Source organism: Brassica napus, chromosome C9, assembly GCF_020379485.1.
Source record: "Brassica napus cultivar Da-Ae chromosome C9, Da-Ae, whole genome shotgun sequence".
Classification (NCBI taxonomy): domain Eukaryota; kingdom Viridiplantae; phylum Streptophyta; class Magnoliopsida; order Brassicales; family Brassicaceae; genus Brassica; species Brassica napus.
In genome coordinates, this window is record NC_063452.1 from 12,500,720 (window position 1) to 12,522,515 (window position 21,796).

Consider the following 21,796-nt stretch of genomic DNA (forward strand, 5'->3'; position numbering starts at 1 on the left):
TTGGTTTTATATGGCACTAGAACTCTTCAACTTGTATCTTATAACGAGGCTTCCACAAAATTTGCATGTAACCCGCTGTTCATCCGCCCTCCAATAAATATGCAGTTGTCGCTGCATAATCTATTCTGATACGATAAACCAAGACCAGCTACGAGTTTCTGAACCTCGTAGTATGAACCAGAAGCTACATTATTCTCGGGTAGTAGAATACCTTTTACAAAATCAGCAATCGCATCCACACAGTCTTCAGCCAAATATAATCTGTTTTAATGCCCATCAATCTTGTAGCAGATGATAAAGCTGAATGACCATCTCTGCAATTCGTACAATAGTTGCTTTCCAGCATCCAACATATCATAAAATCTCTTAGCTTGTGCATTGGGTAAATCTTCCCCTCTAAAATGATCATTTACCATCTGCTCAGTACCTACACCATAATCTACATCCGTTCTAATTGATTCTTCTAATCTAACTTCTGGCTGAGGTTCGCTAGTACTACCATGTTCATAATCAGTTTCCCCATGATGATACCAAATTTTGTAACTTCGTGTAAACCCACTCAAATATAGATGAGTCCAAACATCCCACTCTTTAATAACCTTTCTATTTTTTACAATTAGAGCAAGAACATCTTAACATATCTGTTTTTGCTTCCGGTTGTCGGTGAACTAACACCATGAATTCGGTTATACCTCGTTGGTATTCTTCCGTAAGCAATATCGTGTTCGGATCCAAATGAGGTCGATCGATCCAAGAACGAAAATAATTTGAAGAAGACATGTTTTTTATGAATCAAATTCGTGTGTAAAGAGAGTAAGAGGGATGATGAAGATATGAAGTGAATGAAGAGGAAGAGGGGTGCTTGTATTTATAGTTAAATTCTGCCGACAGACCGAGGAAATTCCGACGGAATACCGACGGAAACGGCTCTTTCCTCGGAATTTCCTCGGAATTTTTAAAATTCCCCAACGGCTCTCTAACGGCTATAATATATCCTCGGAATTCATCGGTTTTTCCGAGGAATACATTTTTCCTCGGTATTCCATAAGAATATTCCGACGGATTGATATTTCCTCGGAATTCCATCTGTATATTCCACGGAAATTTCGAGGAAACCAAATTTTGTGTTTCCTCGGAATATCCTCGGGATATTCCGAGGATTTCATTTTCCGTTGGAATGTCCGTCAGAATACCGCTGTTTTCTGGTAGTGTTGTTACTATTTTTTTTTTGCCAAATATGTGAATTCCATTGAAATGGGTAGAGTTTGTAAAATTATTACAATAGGTTTAATCATGTTATGATTTGCCTTGGCAAAAAAGATAAAAACAAGGCAAAGCAGATAAGAGAGGTTCGAAGATAAATACTATCTAAGAAGCCAATGCTGCATTAGTCCACAGCTGGTCTTTGATTCTTTTGGACAGAATAGCATCCCTTATAAAGCGGTCGAGTCTCTTGAAGATTACCGCCGCCGGAGTGGAGATGCTATCGTGATAACGCTTGTTGCGCTCAGACCAGATTGAGTAGATAGTTGCTGAAGCCACCAAACGTTTGAGCAGCATTGGTGCGACTCTGTCTCGTAACATTAGCCATTCCGAGAAGGCTAACCATGTATGGAACCCCGCATTAGTGTAACCCAGTCTTCCTAGCGCGAGTCTCCAAAGATCCATGCTCCATTCACAACGAAGAAACAGATGGTCCCTGGCTTCGAGGAATGTGTTACATAGGCAACAAGATGTGCGTATGTCCGCGCCCCAACGAGCCTTCTTGTTACTAATCTGAGAACAAAATCAACATCTTTTGTTTTTCTATTACAAACCCCAACATGATGGATTCTAAAAAAGAGAGAGAAAAAGTTCGCAAATCACAAGCTGAAGATGCCTCTCTTACCAAGATTAATCCAAAGAAGAAAAAGTAAAAACTTTGCAAATCACAAGTTATCCCAAGTCCATCTCTCACAGAGATTGATTTGGTAGAAGCGATGAAGAAGCAGAACGACGTATCTATGTTCCTTGCTGGGAAAGTAATCTCCACCCTAGCAAGAAACTCTAACTTGGTCTTTCTCCAGCATCAGTGAACGCAGTGCTCACCATGGAGGCTGCACCTCCCAATCCGACAGCGTCAAAAAAGAATCATGACCTTCCTCAAATCTGCCTCCATCGATGAGCTCAACGCTGTATTCCTAGAGATCACTCCCAGACGGCAGCATGACCGGTGGCCCCAAAATTGCCACGGTTAATGGAGTCTGGATTGAGAAATCACGCGGTTTTAGTCGCTCTTGTAAGGATCTCCTGGTGAATTTCTTCAAGGCTGAGTATGCTCAAGTTGATTTCCGATCCAAGGTAATCTTTATATATACTAAAGCACAAGTCACCTTACCAATCAGATTTTGACACATGGATTTATATTTTAAAAATTAAAAAATATTTAAAACAATAAAATCATTATTGAAAAAAATAAATGGCAAGCACGATCTCCACAACTAAATTATGTGTTTGTTTCCTAAATTTACTGTAAAAAGTACTTGCTCATCCATTTCTCCAACAACTCCACGATCACCAATTATCAATCTCCAGATTCCAGTTATTCATCCATCGTTTATATTTGCCATCTTATTGATCCACACGCAAAAAGAAAGACAAAACACACTTTCTCTACTACTCAAATTCACAAATATTTTTTCTTACTCAGTCTCTCATGATCTTACTCTTTTATATGCAGTGTCTGTATATTAAGCCTCGCTCTCTCACATGCAAGGTTTCCCTTCGAAGAACTCAGCCTCAGGTTATCTCTTTTTCCAAATATGAAAAATCTGAAATATACTTACAAAATGAAATATATAAAGATTTTTGAGAATTTGCACTCTACATACAAGAAAGATCCAATAATTAGCTCTTATAACATTTTTTTGTTTTCATAGGAATTGTAGATTAATTTATGACCATTATACCCCTATTGCTTTCTACTCTTCGATTTTCATGATGCCCACATATTCCTTTAGATTCTTTTCTGATAATCCAATTCTACATGAAATAAATGTATCTGTGTCAGACAAATTGATATATTATATTATATTCAAATTTCCCCGAACCAAGACACCTCTTCTTCTTCTTTATACGTTACTGTTCATCACTTAAATGATATATATCAGACATAACTCTATTTACTATGTCTTATTTGTGTTAATTGTCCAATCCAAATAGATCCAAGCGGCCGTGTAACGCCGCCTCCATCTTTTCCTTGTAGATGTCATCTGGTTTTATTTTGGTGGTGTTTCTTTCTTCTCTTCCTTTCTGATTGTTTACGTTGTGCGACAGAATTAGGAAAGCTTTGGCTGTTCTATAGTGGCTCGTTGGTTTAAGGCGGAGGCTCTGCTTGAGGGCGGTGGAGCAGACAACCGATTCCGCAAGTCAATCATCGGGATCCCTAAAGTTTGTCTCGATTGTTGAGAGGTGCTCGTTTGACGGCGGATCTATCCATAGAGATGGCGGTTCTCCCGGTGACGACTTGTTCGGACTTGTGAGAAGGTGGAGACCCTTCGCAATCAACGGCGGAAGAGTTCGAGAGTCGGGTGTTCTTTATGGCTCTGGTGTTATGTGGCAGCGGGGCCCTTTGAGATGGCTTAGCTTTGAAGGTACACCGGTGAAGGTTCTATTAGCTGGCACGGACACTCTGCTATAGTGATGTCCCGGATAAAATGATATGCTGGCAGCGGCGGTGTCTGTCGCAGGTGGCGGCTCCGCCTCCTTCGTCTTCTTTCCCACATCTCCTCTAGTTCGCTTTAGTTTGTGTGTTTAATTAGGTGTGTTTCTTCTTTTTCCATGTAACCTAGCAATTTCCGTTTCATCGGAGCTCCGGTCTATTTATGTTCAGATTTCCCCCTAGGGGCTTGATATATATTTAAGAGAAAGTGGAGTTTTTTTTTATTTTTTGAACTGATTCTCTGTTACAAGTGGAATTAACAAATCAAAACGACCAGGTCCCTTGCTAAACTCTCATTTTAACAGTCCCGGTAAAAGATTAAACATACTGCTATCATCCAAGTTGATTACTAAAATGTTTACCCTTAACAATAACAAACTATCAGATTAACACACCGAGTAACCGACCAACGAAGATGCAATCCTGCATCAGACACTTCATTACACCAACGGTTACAAGTGAATTTAGTAAACCAAAACGACGAGAGACATTGCTAAACTCCCGTTTAACCATCTCGAAAAAAGATAAAATAGATAGTGCTATTGTTCAAGGTCTGTTAGATTGTTACTAAATTTTTTAGCCTTCACAAAAACAAATTGACGGTCTAACATAACAAGTAACCAACCAATGAAGATGTAACCCTGCAAATAGACACTTTATTACTAAAAAGCAAAAAATAACTTTCACACAGAGATGCTATCAGCTTTTCACTTCTCATCAACACATTCAGCATCTACCCTCCATGATGCTCCCTTCAAAGGATGTCTTTTTTCCTCTCACAACCATTGCTTGTCTCGACTCCTTTCGGTTTACAAGTCAAAGCTAGCTTCATCATTTGTAGCTGACTGTTAGCATCAGAGTTTGGATCTCGTGCTTTTGTATTGTTCCTCTTAACTGATTCCAAGGGCCTAAATCCAAGTCTTCACCGGCACTTCTCTTTTATTATTGATAGCTAGTATTATGTTTTAGCTGAAGTCTGAAGGTTTTTCCAGATAATAATATTTTTAAGAAACATTGTCCATACTTTCCTAGAGCACTTCTCTCTTATTCAATTACACAGCTAATTTTTATTTGTTGTAATCTACGAAAGACTTGTTTACTCAATAACTACAACATTATACGAAGAAGGGATTTTATTTAAAATAAGGTATCGATACGTATTGTACTCCTTACATCTCAAAACTGGATTATGCTATAAACCGAGCATACAAACAAATGCTAAAACAATCTTTAATATATTTTACATGCTAATGAAAAGCTTAACAGGCTACAATATTTTATTGTCGGCTATTAATATAATTAGTGTATCCAATAATATTTTATCCGTCCACTCCTAAAATTAGAACGTTAACTTCCCAAAAATTCTCCTAGCAATTTTCGTATAGAAGCTAATTAATATATTGTCCAAGAACAACATATTCTAGCTGGATAAATCTTTAAATGTGTTAAAACTCTCGTTCTCATCCTCTATCACCCCGAATCCAAAACCAATCTCGTTCTTCTTCTATTACCGTCGCCACAAACATATCACTCGTCCCATAATCTGGAAAAGTTTTGCAAACAAAACAACATCTCTTGGGCATACCATTGCGTTGTCGTCCATATACTTCACCTTAACTACATATTTATTTTGACTCCAAATACACTTCTTCTCTGTTTTTATTTCAACAGAAAGGGGTATTAAAATGTTAAAAGAAGAGAATTATAACCGCAGCTACACGGAACGGAGTTGTCCAAGCTCGTTTCTTCACCCGACGCCGTCATGACTAAGCACACAGAAGGAAACAAATTTATTGTAGGTCAGAAGAACATTCTAACGACAGAGAAAAGAACATTTATTTTGTGTCAGGAATAATCACCTTGATTTATTTCGTCAAGTGTGAGAAGAATCTCATCGTTGAGCTCCTTTTATACACAAACCTCGAGTACTTGTTCTTGAAACCCTCCCCAAGAAAAACTTTTCGCATGCAACCCAATATCTTTTCTTTTGATCTTCCTGGCCATGCAGCCGCTGTGTCAGGTTTTCCTATGTTTCTACTGGTTCGTGATGCACAACAGACACACGTAAAAAGGTGGGCAAAGGGCAATCATTACTAACCCCCCAATTAAAAGTATAACCATTTTAGCTTACTACCTAAATACGGCCTACCCTAAATCGCGAAAACAAAACGTCATGTGGTTAGTTTGGTAATTGCAACATCACCTGGATTGAATCTGATCCCCACACATAATTATATTGTGTAGTTACCTAATTATGCACTTCTTATTAGATATTGAACCAATTCACCAAGATTTTTCTGTAAGGTACATTTCTGGAACGAATAAAAACAGAAACGAGAAGAGGAAGACTAAAGACAAACTTGGCATTAACAAGAACGGCTTAGGCCAACAGATAATCAAGCAAAACAAAAATCTCAAACTACAAAAAAAAACAAAAGAGCGCTCTTTACAACAAACGGAGTGAAAGAGCAGAACGTACATAATCTAAAAACAAGTGGTATCATTAGTTCTTCTCTTATTGTTTCTCTTTTATGTTACTCTTCAAAACTATGCTTTGTTTTTGTAACCGTTGCAAGTTTGCAGAAATACCTAACACTGTACCGGAAAAATGATGTGATGCATCTTTCATAAGATGCGGAGAGACAACAAAAACCTAACACCCTACCAAGAGAAAGAGTATCAACAACTTTGTTGATGCAAATAGACTATTATCACAATATATCAGAATATTCAACGATTTTACAAAACTATTGGTAAGTCTTTTAAATATAAACTGAATTTTTTGACATATATTTTTAATTCTGTTTTTTATTTTCATTATTTCAAATCTACGTACATTATATTTTAAAGTATTTTTTTTGTTAGAGAAATACAAATAATTTTTTTTGTAGAGAAATACAAATAAAAGTTAAGTGGATCAAATATAATATTTCTATGTGTTCCTATATATCTCAACTTTTTATGAAAAATGCTTCCAAATATGTATATCCTCTTTTTAAAAGATCACAATAGTTGTGGGAACCGAAATTTGCACTGTCGATTTCCGTTTAAATAAGGAAACTAGGAAAACCCTAATTTCTCAGAGGTCCCGGATATCTGGTAATACCACACGCCAAGCAAATCAGAACACAATAATGACAACGAAGAAGTATAAAAATCGTAAGAAGAGAGCAAAGAGAAGTATTATTCCGAATTTGCGTATGAGCGTTTACAACAAGGTATAAGCCTGAGCTCGAGAGCTGTCGGCGAGATTCTTATTTCTAGCAACCCTAAGACGGCTAAACCTAATTGAGTCGCAGCTCGAAATAACAAAATGGAAAGTTGCCTAATTGCTCTAAGTGCTAAGTTTTCTCTGAAAAAGTCCCTCCCATGCTCTCGCCTAGGATCCCTTATATACTGGCTCCAAGGTCGGTTTACGCTCTTCCTCTTCTGCCCTTAAGCCGCCATAGCATAAAAATGGAGATATTCCATTTTTTCCAATCTTCGTAATTATCTTCCAATTTCGTATTTATCCACGGAAACTTGACATTATCTTCCCTTGCGAACCAAGTGTAAACCGACATGTGGTTCACGGGCTGTTGGTTAAGAAATCGTAAGTTGGGCCTCGAGTCACGTCTTAGGTCCCTTTGTCGAAGAAGCACGTGTTTGGTCGCTGCGTAACGATCCTTCTCGAGCTCTTGTCCGATGATTCGCGTTTCTTCCGCAAAGGTTTTTTCGTAAAGAAGAATCTATTTCGAAAAAGTATTTGTCGAAGAATTTTCTACGTTTTTCTTCTTCGGGGATTTGGACGTTAACTTCGTCGTAACCGTTTTTGACCCCAACAGTTAGCCCCACAGCTCGTTAGAGTCGAGACTCTTGCGGGCGGTTTAACGATTTTGGCGAAGTTAGGCGTATTGAACGAAGTTTACTTCAAACTCAGTGGAAGAGAATTCTCGAGAAAATGTTTTTTTAAAAAAAATAAAAAAATAAAATAAAATTCTGATCTCATACTTCTATAAGTAGTGAGCTCTTGTCATTCATTTGCTTCACACCTTTCCTTCTTCAAACCTTCAAAAACTCTCTAGCTCCAAATATCTTGTTTTTAACATGTCTTCTTCCCATGGTGACAAGCGGAGTTCCGATGTTGAGATGGGCGAGGCTACATCTCCGGCGCCGATTCCGACTTCTCCGGTCGAAGCGCCGGCTTGCGTTGCCGATCATCTCTCCTTTCGAGAGAAATTAGTTCGTCGCCAAGCCGAGAAAGAAAATGTTCGAGCCGGCGCCGAGTTACCGTCGTCTTCTGCACTGGCCGTTGCTCCGGGTCATGGGACCGAGGGCGTAACTCCCGAGATACGGGAACTCTCGCAGGCTCGGTTGTTCCGGATGCTTCGGCTTTACCTGCTGGATCGTCCACGACTCCGATTCTCGTCGAAGATAAGGGGAGGGCCGCTGACTCTATGCCGCCTCCTCCTGCCAGGAAGGAGATCGTTCTAGCGCTGCACGCTCCTAGTGTTGTTCCGGTTACTCAGCCTAAGGGCCAGAAGAGGAAGTTTACCAAGGGCGGTGACAGGGAATCTTCGCAGCAAGGAGGCTCGAGCATAACGTCGGGGCTTCGCGGAAAGGTTTGTCGCTCACTCACTTTCTTGATCGTTGTATATTTTTCTAAAAGACAAAGGATCTCTAAATTTCTTCTCGTTTCGCAGTTCGTGTCGTTGATCGACGGGATGATCAGCGAGTGCGGTTCTGAGACCAGTCGTCTTGCCGGGGAGTTGTTGGAACTTCAGGGTAGATGGTTCGAAACCGAGGCCATGCTGACGGCTGTCAAGGGTTCTCACTCCGTGAAAGTGTCGAAACTTGAGATCGCGATAGGGGAGCTCGAGAGGGACCTCGGGAAGAAGGTGAGTTCATTGCTCAAAGAAGAAGAAAGCCAGGAAGGCCAAATCTTCGGAAGTTCGTCGTCTTCAGCGTCAGATTGAGAATGATGCAGGATTAGTGAGCCGCGGGATTCGAGAGGCCAAGGACGCTCTTAGTTCTGAGTTCCAAGCTCGCTTGGCGAAGATCTCCGCCTTTCTGGGCTCCCTCGAGTGCATTCGGAACATGGATTTAGCCTTGGCGACAATCGAAGGCGGGATGGCCGTGGTTCAGTCGTTCCAAAGTGAGACTCCTCCGACCTTAGAGGCCGAAGAGGCCCGACTGTCCGGCTGCAAGGGAGATTTGGCAGTCGTGGATGGAGATTTCGATCTCATCCTAGCTGCAAGGGAGGGGAAGGATGGGTACTCGGGGGTGACGCGGCTCTAGGTTTAGATGAAGCGACGTTTAAGAGGGAGCGTGAATTCTGAGGATGACTTTGGTTAGATCTCTTGCGGGAGATTTTTTTTATGTTCGATGTTTCGGCCTTAAATGGCCTTATTTCGTGTTTCGGGACTGGCCGTGTGTGGCTTTGAATCCCCGCCGCTCTGCGGCTTTTATGACAAGATGGTCGAGTTGCATTTTTCATAAGCTTACGTATGGAGTGGAAGAAGGGTGATGAGTTGTCGTCTCATATCCTTTTTCGATGTGAAATGTTTTGTTCGAGATCTGTTTCGAGAGTTTTTCCTCGAGGTATCAACATCGCGGGATATCTGAAGATGTCGAACATAACATAGAGGCATGGTTTTGGGATCTCGTATGTTTTGGATATCATGCCTTGAGATGTTAGAGACCAGTGCGCTGGGTTTAAGGCAAGACCTAAGTTTACTTTCGGTTTAAGATTTTGTGCGGTGACTAGCCGGCTATCGATTTATCTGTCGCGATTTTAACCTGATTCGTACCGATTTAAAGTCCGCGATAGGTTCTCGGCTTATATGACTTGTTAGATACGAATCGAGCATCTCTCCGGAGACAATTTTTAAGCCAACCGGAAGTGCTGGACCAAAATTTCGTGTTTCTTTTATAGCGCTATTATCCTTGTGTCGGATGTACGAGAGTCATCTTCGTAAGATGGCTATCTCTGTTTAGGGCGTTCGAGAGTTCGATGTGATCAGCACCGAACTTGGCGGCAAATGCCGTTGTTTAGAGTTTTTGCACAAGATATGTGTTAAAATGTTCATCATTTTTTGACGGAGTGTCCGTTTTCGTCGTTCGGAAGAAGTAATCCTTGAAGCATCTCTCACGACGTCTCGCGATGCCAATGGATGCTTCTTCCTAACGGCTGATTTATATTCGAATTCGAAAATGTTTCGCGGATACAAGATAATTTGCTTGGTTGAGATATGTCGGAAACATCGAAGGCGTGGTCGGATGTTTTCGAGTTTGAGAGTATACGAGTATACGTATCCACTCCCCCCTTTTTGATGAGGGGGGACAGCTGAATTTGCCTTTTGACAAACTGACTACGTACTCCTTATGGAGATCAAGCCGTCTCGTAGTTCGGTGATTGCGAGTGGGTCAGTGGTATTATTTTTTGAGATGCATCGCGTTCCAGGTCCTTGGAATTTTTATGCCTTCCATGTTGGGTATTTCGTAGGAGCCTGGTCGGATGATTTTTTCGATTTTATAGGGTCCTTCCCAGTTTGCTCCGAGTTTTCCCGCGTTTCGTTCAGCGGTGTTTTGGAAGACTTTGCGAAGGACTAGATCTCCCTGATTAAATCTGCGATTCCGTACGTTGGAATTGTAGTACTTCGCGGCTGCGTGTTGGTAATTTTGGATTCGGATGAGCGCTCGATCTCAGCGCTCGTTAATGAGATCGAGGTCGTCGAGGAGCATTGCGTTGTTGAGCTCCTCTCGTTCGGGAAGTAATCTTCTTCGAACACCGGGGAATTCTACTTCTGCGGGAATCATGCATTCCGTTCCGTACACCAGAGCGAAAGAGGTTTCTCCTGTTGCTCGCCTCGGGGTGGTACGGTGGACCAGAGGACTCCCTCGAGTTCGTCGGCCCACCTGCCTTTTTTGGCCTCTAAGCGTTTCTTCAGTCCGTCGAGAATGGTTTTATTAATCGTTTCAGCTTGTCCGTTACACTGCGGATATCTGGGCGTTGATTTGTTAAGCCGTATCTTCCATTTTTCGCAGAATGCCTCGAACCGGGTGGAGATAAACTGAGATCCGTTATTGGTTACGATTTCGTAAGGAACTCCATGCCTACAGATGATGTTTTTCCATACGAAACTTTCGACTTGGACATCTTTTATACTTGCGTACGAATCTGCCTCTACCCATTTTGAAAAGAAATCGGTGAGGACTAAAAGGAAACGCTTTTGCTTTGAATTATGAAGGGGACCGACGATGTCCATGGCCCAGCGCATAAAAGGATAGGGCGATGTGATGGAGTAGAGGACTTCGGCTGGTTGTCGGATGGTTGGAGCATGCCTTTGGCATTTTTTCGCATTTTCGTGCGAACTTCTCGTAATCTCCGATCATCGTTGGCCAGTAGTATCCATGACGTTTGATTTTTACTGCCAGTGATATTCCGCTGGAATGATTGCCGCAGGACCCAAAATGTACTTCTTCCATCACTTTTTTCGCTTCTTTCCCTTCCAGGCACGTCATAAGTGGTCTGGAGCATCTCCATTTGTATATTTTTCCATCTACTATTACGTAGCGCGCGGCCTGTGTTCGGAATTTGCGGGCTGCCCATTTCTCGGTGGGCAGGCGTCCGTCGATAATGTAGTCTTGAATTTTCTACAGCCACGGGGTATCACAGCCGTAATCAGATTGCTCTGATTAAGGTTGTATTGCCACTTCTTCTTCTTCGTCATCTTGACCTTCTATGAGGTTGACGACGATTGGTGGTCCGATGCTCGGGTGGTCCGATGCTCGGGTGTTCGATGAACTCGACCGGAATCACCTTTTTAAGTCCTGGATCAGAACTTGATGCTAAGACCGCGAGAGCATCTGTCTGGATGTTTTCGGAACGGGGAATTCTTGTGAGGGCAAAACAGTCAAACTTTTGAGCTAGTTTTCGGACCAGTTTGAGGTACGCATCCATCCGTTCGTCCCTGGCCTCATACTCTCCGCTGTACTGACTTGCCACTAACTGGGAATCGCAGTAAGCGTGGACGTTTCGTATCTTCAAGCCGTGAGCCAAACGCAGTCCTGCGACGAGTGCTTCGTATTCGGCTTCGTTGTTTGAGGCGTGGAATTCCAGCCTAAATGATTTCTCTAAGATCTCATTCGTTGGAGATGTGAGGCGAATTCCGACGCCTGATCCCTGCTTGGACGAGGATCCGTCGACGTGAAGGAGCCAAGTGGAATTTGGTTCCTCGTTGGTTATGGTCTCTGTCGGTAATTCGACCAAGAAGTCCGCAAGCACTTGTGACTTTGCTCTTGTTCTCGGTCGGTACTCGATATCGTATTCGCTCAGTTCTACCGCCCATTTGGCTAATCTGCCCGATTGACTCGGGCTGTGCAGGATCGTTCGTAGGGGAAAAGTCATGAGGACGACGATCGTGTGGGATTGGAAATATGGTCTTAGTTTTCGGGCCGATGTTACGACCGCGCATGCTAATTTTTCCATTAACAGGTATCTAGATTCGGCATCCAGCAAGGTTTTGCTGATATAGAAAATAGGTTTCTGTTCACCGCGTTCTTCCCTCATTAGCACGCCGCTCACAGCTGTTGCTGATACAACGATGTGCAAGAACAAAGGTTCCCCCTCCACTGGTTTTGCAAGGACTGGGGGGAAGCCAAATACCGCTTCAGCTGTTGGAAAGCGTTTTCGTATTCTTCTGACCATTCAAATTTTTTATTTCCCCGTAAGACATCATAGAAAGGCAGGCACTTGTCTGTTGATCGCGAAATAAAACGGTTAAGGGCTGCGACTCTACCGGTCAACCTCTGGACTTCCCGCTTATTCTTCGGCGAAGCCATCTCGATCAGTGCGTTGATCTATTTTGGATTAGCCTCGATGCCACGGAATGTGACTAGGTAGCCGAGGAATTCCCCTGATGCCACACCGAAATTTGCACTGTCGATTTCCGTTTAAATAAGGAAACTAGGAAAACCCTAATTTCCCAGAGGTCCCGGATATCTGCTAATACCACACGCCAAGCAAATCAGAACACAATAATGACAACGAAGAAGTATAAAAATCGTAAGAAGAGAGCAAAGAGAAGTCTTATTCCGAATTTGCGTATGAGCGTTTACAACAAGGTATAAGCCTGAGCTCGAGAGCTGTCGGCGAGATTCCTAGTTCTAGCAACCCTATGACGGCTAAACCTAATTGAGTCGCAGCTCGAAATAACAAAAACGGAAAGTTGCCTAATTGCTCTAAGTGCTAAGTTTTCTCTGAAAAGTCCCTCCCATGCCTCTCGCCTAGGATCCCTTATATACTGTCTCCAAGGTCGGTTTACGCTCTTCCTCTTCTGCCCTTAAGCCGCCATAGCATAAAAATGGAGATATTCCATTTTTTCCGATATTCGTAATTATCTTCCAAATTTCGTATTTATCCGCGGAAACTTGACATTTATCTTCCCTTGCGAACCAAGCGTAAACCGACATGTGGTTCATGGGCTGTTGGTTAAGAAATCGTAAGTTGGGCCTCGAGTCACGTCTTAGGTCCCTTTGGGCCGTCTTTCGACTCGAAACGTTTATTACGGCTTCTTTCGATAAAGAATGAACTTTCCACTGTTTTTACGGTAAAGTTTGATTGATAACTTAAAAATGGCGGGGAACGTGAGATGGGTACGCTACGGTAGTCGGGAGATAGCATCGAAGGGTAGACAAGAATGCATGGACTGATGTCATATCGACGTTTCGGAAGAGGTCGGTCGCTACGTAGCGACCGGACTTTGGTTCGAGCTTGGTCGCTACGTAGCGACCGAGCGGAATGGACGTTTGGTCGCTACGTAGCGACTGAGCTTTGGCTCGAACTCGGTCGCTACGTAGCGACCGAGCGGAGCATGTGTTTGGTCGCTGCGTAACGATCCTTCTCGAGCTCTTGTCCGATGATCCGCGTTTCTTCCGCAAAGGTTTTTCGTAAAGAAGAAACTATTTAGAAAAAGTATTTGTCGAAGAAGTTTTCTACGTTTTTCTTCTTCGGGGATTTGGACGTTAACTTCGTTGTAACTGTTTTTGACCCCAACAATAGTTGTTTTGATGCTTCCAATTTCTTTGTTTGGACGCAGCAATTTCTAATTTTAGATGCGTGTGTTATCCAGCTCCAGAAAATATGAGTGAAACAATTTTAATCGAATAAAATCTGTTTCATAAAAAAAACATTGAAATTTAGGAGAAAAGAGATAATTTATAGATGCAAACAAAAATTGATCTGTGCATAGCACAGGGTAATATACTAGTACTTCTATATGCAGCAAGAATAGTATGTTTTCTGTTTTCATCACTTTCTAATTAATTAAACTACGGGTTTAGCCCCCGCGCTTGCGCGGGGCTGGGTAAGTTGTCGATGCATTGTGTTGTTTTGTGCATGTAATTGTATTGTTTGTTTTTTGATAAAAGTTAATTTTGTCATGTTGTCTATAATTGTCTACGAATGGAGGATCGAAAGTTATACATGTTCATTTGGTAGATCTAACAATGACCATAGTATTCATTTCGTTGTTATTTTTTTAATCTTATATTGGTATAGATTTGATTGACCTCTAGCATAAAAATGATCAAAGATAACCGAACTTTTGTAGTTGTTAAGTTACGGTTAAAATAGTGTACGGAAAAGGGTTTAAATTTTGATTTTAAATTTTTTAAATGTATATGTACAGTAAATAATATAGTTTTCTTAGTTTACACGGATTTTATTGTGAAACTTCTCAAATGTAGTCTTTTTTGTAAAATTAAAGTAATAAGTGAAGATATGTATATATTTAAATTGTTATATAACTATTTAGTATAGAGTTTTTGCGATTTTTTTAATAAAAATGGTTTTGTGGTTTTTGAAAAAAAAATCAATCGCAGACCAAAAAAGAAATTGGTATAGCTTTATGTTTCAAGAAAATAAATTGGGTTTAAATTGTTTAGATTTGAAATTTGGTGGGCCTTGGAACATTAGTTTTCTCTGTTTCTAACTCAACCGTTAGGTCGTTTTATTTTTCATCGTCGGGAGAGCTTCTAGGTTTCCAGTTATTAATTCAACCCAATGATATGGAACATTATTGTATCAAACATGAATAAATGTATATAAACTGACCAAGGCTTTCGATTTGTGGTTCCTTGCTGCAATTGTTTTAAGTGACTTTGCGCGATGGTTAATATGGTGTCATGAAATTATTGAAATACTTTAGATTTTGTATGAATGGTCATTAAAGCTAATTTTGTTTAACTAAATTAAACCCTACAATTCACACAATTTATGTAAAATCAAATTATATTAACACAATCATATATAGATCACAAGATTTTCTCATAATATTAACAAAAATCTTAAGACTCCAAAAAGATTGACAAAAGTCTTAAGACTCAATTGACCAAAAGCAAGGCCAAGTCAAATAAAAAACATTGAAAAAGCTCAAGAAACCTCTGCATCTGTAAGTAAACTTACTTCGCTTTTGTCTTAGATTTCTTGAGAAGACTGGAAGTTCTGAACTCATCATCGTCTCTAATAAAGCTCCACCAGAGAATGGTTAGAGGAACTGTGGCGAGGTGCCAAATAGAGTGAACATCGAAGTAGCCTCCATACGGAGGGAAGTCATATATCTCTAAAAGCATAGCTAAACCTGAAGCTATCACAACCACCCACAGTTTCCAATTAGAAGGATGCCTAGAAACAGCCCATCTTGCCCATAGGAAAAGCTGAGCGACTCCCATGGCCACACACACAATCATGTTCCAACCTGTAAACAACATTGAACTCACAGAGAATGTGGAGAAAAAATGGAACTGGTTTCAGATAGGGGAAAGAGTTCTCTGTATACCATAATCAAGTTTGTAGAAGTTAATGTACAGTACGTGGGTGGTGACTAAAGCTAGTAATGGAGCGGATACCATGACTCTTGCAGCCTCCACCCGAACATCAAAGGTTCTTAGGATGGATACGATGAGTGAGAATCCGAGAACGGCTATTGCAGATGAGTAGTCCAACCTCTTTGTGATGTCAACATCCCTGAGAATTCATAGAGACAGATCACCAGAAGATTGAGGATGATAAAAGTAATGTGTAGATGATTATCGAGTGTGGAAAACTGCATTCCAGAACCAAGAGTTCATGGACAGAAACCAACATATTCATAGTAACCCGTCCTATCTTGTTTGAGAGGAAACTTATAGTATAGTGTAATAATAAAGGAGAGCCAGCCATGGAAATGCATCGCTAGGCTTAGCACAGAGAAAGTAACAGAAGCAGGGTCCTGACAATGACCATGGGCTCTTCTCATCATGGCTACCATGTCCGTTTCCTGAACAAATTCATTAATTATTCCAGTTCTCTAAACATAACATCTAAATGTTGTAGCTTCTCAATCTTACCATGGTATTCTCCATTGAGCCAGACATGCAATGCGTGGCCAACGTTAGAAACTCTAACAGTAGGCTTGCCTCCTTTATTCTTAAGGTCACTGTCATCTATCTTGAACCTATAATATAGAAAATTAATCAGATAAAATTTTTATGTTTCTTTTTGATGTTTTCTTCTTGAAATTCTAATTCATAAAAAAAAATCAGACTTGTACGCTTACTTTGTTGTGTACCATCTGTAATCAGACCGGTCTCGGTGAACACCTTGAATTCAAACTTCTTATTTGCCTTCTTTGACTTCATATAATTCCCTGCAGTGTGATGAGAGACAATCTGAAACATATAGCAAAAAAAAAATGAAAGTAAATAATCTCTTAATTTTTTGTCGATACAATACCTGAGTAGAGTGCTTCCCATGAATTCACCATGCTTCTTGATGTTTTTCGAGTTCCAAAAACGGGGGAAGTCGAGCAACAATGAACGCTTGATAAAGAAGATTAACTAACAGAGGTTCTGAAGATTCATCTATAATTTATAGGTTTGGCGTGAAGGAAACGGAGAGATCGACATCGCTTCTGAATTAAATGACGAAAACATTAATTGGTAAATCAAGAGACATACGTTGAACAATAGGGAAGATTAATGTTTGGTGTTTGCAGAGAAGCTGAACGGAGACGGCAAAGGTAAAGAGACGAAGAACATTTAAAAAACCCCTAATCGACAAAACGCTGTGTTTAGTAACATAATAAAACATTAATTGAACGGGAAAACTTAAATCATACCATATAATTTAAAAACCAAACGCGAGAATAGAATTACTAAACCAAACCAAGAATCATGGACCCCATAGTCTTTATAAAATGCATACGTGTACAACTTAAGGAGAGAGTAAACTCTCCTATTAAATATATATTAGTTCCGGCCATCAATGTATAAAGTATCATTTAGTTTAGTGGTATAAATGTTGGTGTTTATATGTCAATAACCCGGGTTCGAGCCACAGACTTGACATTTTTCACACTTTTTTAAAGTGAGACTCACATACCGCTGACATGGCGACACAAAAATGAGGCAACTGCCTCATTATATTATAGATTAGGGCCGTCAAAATGAACCATATAACTTATGAACTAGCCAACTCAACTCAAGATTCATGATCACGACTTTGTTTTTAGACTAATTTAATAATCGAGTTTAATTTAGATTGATTTTTAGTGAACATGAGTTTGTTTATGAGATTAGTTTTTTTTTATTGTAAAATTACAATAATACATATTTATATTGATATTTTTCTTTGAGAAATAATTTACACGATAACTTTTTGGAGATATCTGTAGTAAATTGTAAGAACCTTCAAAATAATGTTAGATATTAGATATCCAGGGCCATGCCTGGATGCAGGCACTGGATGCAGGCAAATCAAGCATGAGTTTGGGATCTTTTTGATATTAATTATTTTAGGGGCCAAAACTTCTTAAGTATTCTACTATAGTCTAGTGGTTGTTACATGTTTTTATCATTATCGTAGTGTCACAGGTTCGAACATTCCTTCTTCCTATCTTTTTAGTGTTTATTAACATATTAATTTTTGGCTTGGGGCCCATCAATGTTCAGGCACTGCCTGTAGATATCTTCAAGTTATCCAACTATCTTTGCTATAATGTTTTTTTTTTAATTATTATGTTAGGCTGAAGAAATCCGTATGGATGTTAATAAATGGGCTTCGCATCACACCAACGGTCTCATCGAAAATCTTCTTCCTCTTGGATCCGTTACATGCCTAACGACTCAAATTTATGGAAACGCATTGTACTTTAAAGGAGTCTGGCAACATAAGTTCAACAAGTCCTTGACGAAATACAATGACTTTTACCTTCTCAACGGCAAATATGTACGTGTGCCTTTCATGACAAGCGGTCAAAGACAATACATTGAGGCTTACGATGGTTTCAAGGTCCTAGGACTACCATACCGACAAGGAGGTGACGATAATACCAACCGAAAATTCTCAATGTACTTCTATCTACCCGACAAGAAAGATGGATTGCATAATCTTTTAGAGAAAATGGCATCTACTCATGGATTCTTGGACCGTCACATTCCATTAGAGAGAGTTATAGTTGGTGATTTTAGAATCCCAAAGTTCAAGATTGAGTTCGGGTTTGAAGCTTCAAAGGTTTTTGGTGATTGGAAGCACGAAATGTCATTGTACCAAAAAGCTTGTGTCGAAATTGACGAAGAAGGTACTGAAGTTGTGGCTGTTTCTGCTCGACTAGGTTATTGTACCTCCAATGGTATTGTACCGAAAATGATAGATTTTGTGGCAGATCATCCTTTTCTTTTCCTGATTAGAGAAGACAAAACCGGAACTGTTTTGTTTGTTGGTCAAATCTTCAATCCTTTTAAATGTTCTCCAGCTTAGGACCGGTTTTACCATACTCCAGTCTGGTTTGTTTCTTATTGGATCTAATCAGTTCAGTTTAGCGAAATGTTCATTCGGTTGAAGGCTATCTAGAATAGGCTCAGACCGGATTATTCTTATTTTTATTTTTTTTGGTTGAACGATATTGGGTTTGATTACAGGAAAAAAAAACAATACATATATAAGTGATTTTGAATTCCTCTTATGAAAAGAGGTTATGAATAATGTATTCAAAATTTTCTCTTCGATATTTATATAGCAGTAGTATAAGCGAACATATAATTTGATGAAAAAACTAAAAATTAAAATGATACTTTTCAATATAATAAAAATAAAATTCATTCACATATGGAATATTCTGTATGTTTTTATATTTTATAAATATTTAATTTTATTTTTAAAGTGCTTTTGTAAAAAAGTAATTTTACATTAAAAACTAATTAAAGTTTTATTAAAAAGGAAATAAAAACATTTATCACTAATGACATTTAGGTATAATTTTAGTTCATTAAGGTTATCTATGTAATTAATTTTGTTGAAAAGTTTGATATTAGATAAGCTGTTTTTTAAAATTATTTTCGTATTAATCATTTGATCAATAATATATTTATTATAAATTATTATTATTATTAGTTTCAGAAAATAATGTCTAACTTATTTTAGATTTTCAATTTGTTTTGTCAAGTTATGTTATATATATATATATATGTGTGTGTGTGTGTGTGTGTCTATATATGTATATCTTTACAATTTCTAGATATTTTTTTTTATGTGTTGTTTTGAGAAAATAAAATGAATAATATCATAATTCGTTTATATATAAGAATCTATATGTTTATATTTATAAATATTTCCTTTTCTTATTTATGGGATTCTGTAAGAAAAGGCAAGTTAAATTAAAAGGTTTACTAGATATTAAATTAAAAGGAAAATTAAATTAACTTGTGACGTTATAGAAGTTTTTCTTTTAACCAAAAAAACTTCTATATATATTGATAACGCGACATGTTTCCAAATTTCTCACGTTATTCATATATGTTTTAATGCAGAAATATTCCTTTGATTTTTTTTTTCCTTAAAAAAGAGCTAAACCGACTATACGCCGACCTTAGTCCTAGACTCCTAGATAGAAGTAGTATATATATGCATGTATGTGTGCTCACACAAAATAAACGAAACCCCCAAAGACGGTGATGGATAACATCAAGATGAAAGAAAAAGTTGGTAAATCACAAGTCGCAGATCTCTCTATCCAAGAGACAAATCCAAAGAAGAAACAAAAACTTTGTGAATCACAAGTAACCCCAAGTCCTTCCCTATCAAAGATTGATTTGGCAGAAGCGATGAAGAAGCAAACGACGTAGCAATGTTCCTTGCGGGGAAAGTAATTTCAACCCTAGCCAAAAACTCTAACTTGGTTTTCTCTCCGGTATCAATAAACGCGGTGCTCACCATGGCGGCTAATAGGCGAGAAGCCAAAACACTAAGATCCTTCATCCTCTCCTTTCTTAGCTCTTCCTCAACCGAAGAGCTCAACGCTGTGTTTGGTGAGATCTGTTCTGTGGTTCTAGCAGACGGCAGTGCGAGCGGTGGACCTAAAATCGCAGCACTTAATGGAGTCTGGATCGATCAATCACTCTCGGTTGATTCCTCGTGGCAGGATCTCATAGTAAATTTCTTCAAAGCTGAGTTCGCTCAAGTTGACTTCAGTACCAATACCAAGGTACTTTTACTATTTATTATTTTTGGGATTGTCTAGCGTTTTGATTATCACTGAAACATATCTCAGTCGTTTATTACTGGAACATAATCTCGGTCCGGTTAATGATTTTAATTTTTTGTTAAATTTTTATCTCGGGATTTTCTAGGCATCCTTTTCTTTTTGATAATTTTATAGCTATATATATACTTCTTTTTTTGTTAATGATTGATGATTTTGCTGTTTTGAAGGCGGAAATAGTGCGTATGGAGGTCAATGCATGGGCTTTACGGCACACAAATAATCTCATCAAAGACCTTCTTCCTCAAGGATCCGTGACAAGCCAAACCGAATGGATTTATGGAAATGCATTGTACTTCAAAGGATCTTGGGAAAAGAAGTTTGATAGTTATTTGACTAAAAACAAACCATTTCACCTTGTCAATGGAGAATCAGTCTCTGTGCCTTTCATGAGCAGCCATAATAACCAATATGTAAAGGCTTATGATGATTTCAAGGTCCTGAGGCTCGATTATCAACAAGGCCGTGATGATGCCGACCGCAAATTCTCAATGTACTTCTATCTACCTGACAAGAGAGATGGACTGGATAATCTTTTGAAGAGATTGACATCTACTCATGGATTTTTGGACTCTCACATACCGAGATACAAAGATAGAGTTGGCGAATTCAGAATTCCAAAATTTAAGATCAATTTTGGGTTTGAAGCTTCAAAGGCTTTTGATGATTTTGAGCTAAATGTGTCATTGTACCAAAAAGCTTTCATTGAAATCGATGAGGTAGGTACTGAAGCTGCGGCTGCTACTGCCCTGCGGAAATCTACTGGCGGCTGCAGACCAATTGTACGGAAGATGATAGATTTCGTGGCAGATCATCCATTTCTTTTCATGATTAGAGAAGACAGAACCGGAATTGTTATGTTTGTTGGTCAAATCTTCGATCCTTCCAAATCTGATTAGGATCTTGTATTAATTTTGCTTTGTCTGAGATATGGGGTTTTCAATTTATTGAAGTTAATGTTCATGATTATAACCTACCTTGATTTGGTTCTCCTCAACTAAGTATGATCCTGAATCATCATATTCTTCACATGCAGTTTAGCTGAGGAATAATTTTCAAGCATCCTTTAATTCTTTCTTGCAACAGATATATGAATTGCAAAATGTGCAAAGGTACTTTATATAAATTAAAATGATTTATCAAAAATATTTAAAGGATTTGAGACCCACTAATTTTACTATACTTTTATTAAAAAGCTGTTAGTTTCTTGTACAGTGAAACCTCTATAAATTAATAATGTTGGGACTACACCAAAACTATAATTTTTTTTATTAATTTATAGAGATATTAATTTATCGATATACTAATTGAACCAAAAATTCAATTTGGGACTATAAAATTATATTATTTTATAAAGATTTTTAGTGTATATTAATTTATAGAGTATTAATTTAAAGAGATTATATTGTACTTGAATTTTGCATCGGTTCTATAGTAAAGTTAGGAATCAGTTAATATCTAAAAAAAGATTCGGGTCTAATATGGCTCCGGTTCGGTTCCAACTTTTTGTGTAACTTTGGATAATATGGATAAAAAC

At 38.9% G+C, this 21,796-nt stretch overlaps 2 pseudogenes; both read left to right on the forward strand.

The window, feature by feature from the left end:
• The first annotated feature begins 1,826 nt into the window (after positions 1-1,826).
• LOC106406974 lies at positions 1,827-18,479 on the forward strand (annotated as a pseudogene).
• A 1,172-nt stretch (positions 18,480-19,651) lies between these two features.
• LOC106416713 lies at positions 19,652-21,228 on the forward strand (annotated as a pseudogene).
• Positions 21,229-21,796: the final 568 nt, after the last annotated feature.